We start from the raw sequence: 5,837 nt of genomic DNA on the forward strand, positions 1-5,837 counted from the left end.
TGGTAACAAAAAAAAAAAAAGTAGTATTAAACTGAAATCATGAGAGAAATTTGAGTGGCTGAACCAACCAAAGCATGTTCTGTATGGTGAAGTGGCCCCAAGTATATATGTTATACAATATTATACTTATATTTTAGTTTCTTTTACTATTTTGTGGTTCTGTATTTTAGTGTTGTTTAATTTAATTTGTTTACTTTGGGTTCATAAAGTGAGTGAAATAGAACTAGTATAAATAATTCACTAAAAGTTTCAGTGAAGAAAAATATTGGGTTGGAGTAGAAATTGTAGAAAGTAAACCTTTCTACAGAGAATTTGCATTGAATTTCAAGGACCTTAGAAACACTTATAGGCTTTGGGGGCTTCTGGGTGGCTCAGTTGGTTAGGCAGCTGACTCTTAGTCTTGACTTAGGTTATGATCTCAGTTTGTGAGTTCAAGCCCTGCGTCAGGCTCTGCACTTACAGTGTGTAGCCTGCTTGGGATTCTCTCTCTCTCTTCCTCTCCATTCCCCCACCCCATAGATAAATAAATAAACTAAAAAAAAAACCTTATAGGCTTTGATTCAATAATTCCAGTTCAAGAAATCTTCAAGGACTTAGAAATGGATAAATTCCTAGAAATATATATCCAACTAAAACTGAAGCAGGAATAGAAAATTGAACAGACTGATTACAGCAATGAAATTTAAGCAGTAATCAAAAGACTCCCAACAAACAAAAGTCCAGGACATGGCTTCACAGGTGAATTATGCCAATTGCTTAAAGAAGTGTTAATATCTATTCTTCTCAAACTATTTAAAACATAGAAGAGGGAGGAAAACTTCCAGATTTATTTTATGAGACCAGTATTACCCTGATTATAAAACCAAAGAGTCCACTAAAAAAGAGAAATACAAGCCAATACCCTGATGAACATAGGTCCAAAAATCTTCAAAAAATAGTAGCAAATCAAATCCAACAATACATTTAAAAAATCATTCACCACAATCAACTGGAATTTACTGCCAGGATGCAGAGTGAATCAATATTTGGAAAGCAATAAGTGTGATATATCACATCAATAAAAGACAAAAATCATATGATTTTTTCAATAGATGCAGAAAAAGCATTTGACAAAGTACAACATCCATACATGATAAAAACTCTCAACAAAGTAGGTCTACAGGAACATTATAAAGTCTTGATATGCAACGTCTACAGCAAACATCATTCTTAATGTGGAGAAACTGAGATTTTCCCCTAAGACTAGGAACAGGACAAAGATGTCCACTCTTGCCACTTTGTTTAACAGAGTACTGGAAGGCTTAGCACAGCAATGAAACAACAAAAATAAATAAAAGGCATCCAAATTGGTAAGGAAGGTGTAAAACTGTCACTATTTGCAGATGACATGATACCCTACAGAGAAAACTGTAAAGACTCCACCAAAAAACTACTAAAACTGATAAATGAATTCAGCAAAGTCTTAGGATATAAAATCAACATACAGAAATTAGTTGCATTCCTAAACACTAATAATGAAACAGCATAAGGAGTGATTAAGAAAATAATCTGATCGAGCCACTGGGTGTTACATGGAAACCAACTTGACAATAAACTATTTAAAAAGGGGAAAAAAGATAATCTGATTGAAAATTGCACGAAAAATAATAAAATACTTAGGAATAAACCTAACCAAAGAAATGAAAAACTTGTCCTCTGAAAACTATAACACATTGATCAAAGAAGTTCAAGGAAACATGAAGAAATGGAAAGGCATTCCATGCTCATAATTTGATAGAACTAATATAGTTAAATGCCTATATTATCCAAAGCAATCTACAAATTTAGGGCAATCTCTATCAAAATACCAACAAAATTTTTGACTGAAACAGAACACACAATCCTAACATTTGTATGGAACCACAAAATATTCTGAAAAACCAGAGCAATCTTGAAAAAGAAAAGCAAAGTTGGAAACGATAATTCTGGACTTCAAGTTATATTATAAAGCTGTTTTCTTGTTTTCTTGATCTTAGAGACAGCTTTTCACCATTAAGTATGTTGGCTGTAAGTTTGTCACATATGGTCTTTATAATGTTGAGGTGTCTTCCCTCTATACCCACTTTGTTGAGAGTTTTTATCATGAATAAATGTTGAATTTTTTCAAATGTTTGTTCTGCATCTATTGAAGTGATTATATGATTTTTATCTTCATTGTTGTTTATGTGGTTAATTGACTTGTGAATATTGAAACATCCTTGCATCCCTGGAAAAAACCCCACTTGATAGGTGTGAATGATCCTTCTGGTGTATTCTTAAATTCAGTTGGCTAATATTCTGTTGAGAATATTTGTATCTATGTTTATCAAGGATATTGATTTATAATTTTCTTTTTTGTGTTGTCCTTTCTGGTTTTGGTATCAGGGTAATGCTGGTCTCATAGAATTTAGAAGCATTTTTTCCTCTTTAATTTTTTTGGAATAGTTTGAGAAGGATACTTATTAACTCTTCCTCAAGTGTTTGGTCAAATTTACCTTTAAACCATCTGGTCCTGGAGTTTCGTTCGTTGGTTCTTTTTTGATTACTATTCAATTTCAGTACAAGTAATTGATCTATTTAGGATTTCTATTTGTTCTTGATTCAGTCTTGAAAAATTGTATGTTTATACATTTCTTCTAGGTTGTTCAATTTGTTGGCTTATGATTTTTTGTAGTAGTTTTTAAAATGCTTTATGTTTCTGTGGTGTCAGTTGTATCTTCTCTTTTTTCTTGATGAGTCTGGCCAAAGGTTTATCAATTTTGTTTATCTTTTCAAAGTTCTTAGTTTCATTGATTCTTTTTATGCACTCCATATTTCTGCTCTGATCTTTATTATAATGGCTATAATAACAGTTATTTAAGAAAGTGTCTTTTAAAATTAGCCCTAGCTGTATCCTTTTCTTTAAATTTTTGTTAAATTTTAGTTTTTGCTCATTGTAATTGGTAACTATGGCCTTTAGTATTTCTGCTCTTTGGAATTAGTTTTCTTTTAGAATCTAATGTGTGATCAGTTTTGTAAAAGTAAAAGAGATGGTTAAAAGTAATATGTATTTTCTGTAGTGTTTTAAATTTGTTATGATAACCTGGTTAGTATTACATTATTTATTATTTTCTCTACTTAATCTGGTTACGATAGAAAGGGTGGATTAGAAATTTTCACTTCACTTGTGTTTCTCTCATTTACTTGGAGGTGGTACATGTAATGCAGTGGTTCTCAAATTTTAGCATGTATTAGAATCAACTGGAATACTTGTTAAAATGCAAATTTCAGAGTTCTAGAAAATATCAGAGATAATGTCAAGAATTTACATTTTTAGTAAGCATTCTGATGCAGGTAATGCAAAGGCTAACCTTTCAGATACACTAAGGTAGTGTCCTTCAGGTTCTCAAGTTATAATTAATTGGGTCCAAATCTCAGTTATGCCTTTACAAGTGAGAACCTCAAGCAAGTTATTAAACCTCTCTATGCTCAGTTATTTAATCTCTGAAATGAGGGGCGCCTGGGTGGCTCAGTCAGTTGAGCATCTGACTTCTGCTCATATCATGATCTCACAGATCGTGGGTTCGAGCCCCACATCAGGCTCTGTGCTGACAGCTAGCTCAGAGACTGGAGCTTGCTTCAGATTCTGTATCTCCCTCTTTCTCTCTGACCCTCCCCTGNAAAGCCTGTGCCTCTTATTTTCATTGACCACATATTATTTCATCAATATAACATAACTTTGACTCATTTATTTAATTCTACTTTGAATATTATTAATGACCATCTATACATTTTTATTATATATTTCTGTAATTTTTTTGACCATTTAAAAAATATTTTGGAACTCCTGGTTGGTTCAGTCAGTTAAGCACCTGACTATTGATTTCTGCTCTGGTCATGATCTCATGGTCATGGGATTGAGCCCCAAGTTGGGCTCCATGCTCAGTATGAAGCCTGCTTGGGATCCTCTCTCCCTCTCTTTCTGTCCTTCTTCCACTTGTGCTCTCTCTGTCTCCCTCAAAATAAATAAACATTAAAAATACTTTTACTTTTAAGGGACTTTATTTTAGATATTTCTCATAAGTTGCAAATAAATGTAATTCTTTTCTCGGTTAAGTCTGAAATTTTTGTTGTTGTTGTTATTGTTTAGTTTTTATTTTATAATCACAAACTTAACTCTGTAGTCCAGCTAGACTTGGAGAGAAGTGAGGAAATATCGAGTCCATAGAATTGCAGCAAGATCACAAAGATTAATGGGGTGCCTGGGTGGCTCAGTTGGTTAAGTGTCTGACTTCTGCTCAGGTCATGATCTCATGTCTTGTGGGTTCAAGCCCCATGTTAGGCTCTGTGCTGACAGCTCGGAGCCTGGAGCATGCTTCAGATTCTCTCTCTCTCTCTCTCTCTCTCTGTCCCTCCCCTACTCTCACTCTGTCTCTCAAAAATGAATAAGTGTTAAAAAATTTTATAAAAAAATAAAAGAACACAAAGATTACTGGTTATTTTGAGCAGATGGAGTGAGTGCTCCAATGAGCTACAGAAGGAATAGTCTGGTAGTTAAGATAAAACACAAGTCAAATTTATTACGTTTAAGGGGCACCTGGGTAGCTCAGTTGGTTGAGCGTCGACTCCACTTGGGTCGTGATCACATGGTTTGTGGGTTCGAGCCCCACATCAGGTTCTGTGCTGACAGCTCGGAGGCTGGAGCTTGTTTCGGATTCTGTGTCACCCTCTCTCTCTCTGCCCCTCTCCCACTCATGCTCTGTCTCTCTCTGTCTCAAAAATAAAACAAAAAAAATTAAACAAAAATTTATTACATTTGTCCACAATCAGCAATGGTGATATTCTTGCTGGTCTTGCCATTCCTAGACCCAAAGTGCTCCATGCTTTCCACAATGATCATGCTCTCTTTCACCTGACCAAAGACCACACAGTTGCCATCCAACTACTCAGTCTTGGCAGTGGAGATGAAAAACTGAGAACCATTTGGTTAGGTTGGGATTTATCATGGACAAGATGCCAGGACCCTTATGCTTCAGGACGAAATTCTTATCATCAAATTTCTACCCATAGATGGACTTGCTGCAAGTGCCATTATTATTTGAAGTCATCCCTGTGACATAAATCCTGGAATAATCCTATGAAAGCAGGAGACCTTATAACCAAATCCTTTCTCCTCAGTGTTAAGAGCATGAAAGTTTTCTGCTGTCTTTGGAACTTTGTCTGCAAACAGCTTGAAGGAGACATGGCCCAAAGGCTCACTGATCACAGAGATGTTGAAGAACACACTGTGGTTGACCATGGATGGGTGACAGCATCTACAAGGCCAAATCTGAAACTTTCATCAGAGGACTTATATCAGCTTTGTCTTCTGTAAGCTCCTTTGTCTTAATGTTTTCATATTTTTATGTTGTTTCTTTTGTTCTATATACAATATTTTTCCTTCTTGTTTAAATATTTGGAAGAAATTAACCATCTTTTAAATTTACTTTTATATTTTAAAAATTGTATCTATTATTTACCCAAAGAATACAAAAGTACTGATTTTATAGTTTTTATAAATGTTTATAGCAGCATTATCAACAATAACCAAATTATGGAAAGAATCCAAATGTCNTAAATGAACATAGAGTAGGGGAAAAAAAGAGAAGGAAACAAATCATAAGAGACTCTTAACTATAGAGAGCAAACTGAGGGTTGTGGGAGGGAAGGTGAGTGGGAAATGGGCTAAAGAGGTGATGGGTATTAAGGAGGGTACTTGATGTGGTGAGCACTGGGTGTTGTATGTAAATGATGAATCACTAAATTCTACTCCTGAAACCAATATTATACTATAAGTAAAC

The 5,837-nt window shown here is 34.6% G+C and overlaps 1 pseudogene; it reads right to left on the reverse strand.

Moving 5' to 3' along the window:
- Positions 1-4,807: 4,807 nt before the first annotated feature.
- Positions 4,808-5,296, reverse strand: LOC144236309 (peptidyl-prolyl cis-trans isomerase A pseudogene; annotated as a pseudogene).
- Positions 5,297-5,837: the final 541 nt, after the last annotated feature.

Source organism: Crocuta crocuta, unplaced genomic scaffold (genome assembly GCF_008692635.1).
Source record: "Crocuta crocuta isolate KB4526 unplaced genomic scaffold, BGI_CrCroc_1.0 scaffold86, whole genome shotgun sequence".
NCBI lineage: Eukaryota > Metazoa > Chordata > Mammalia > Carnivora > Hyaenidae > Crocuta > Crocuta crocuta.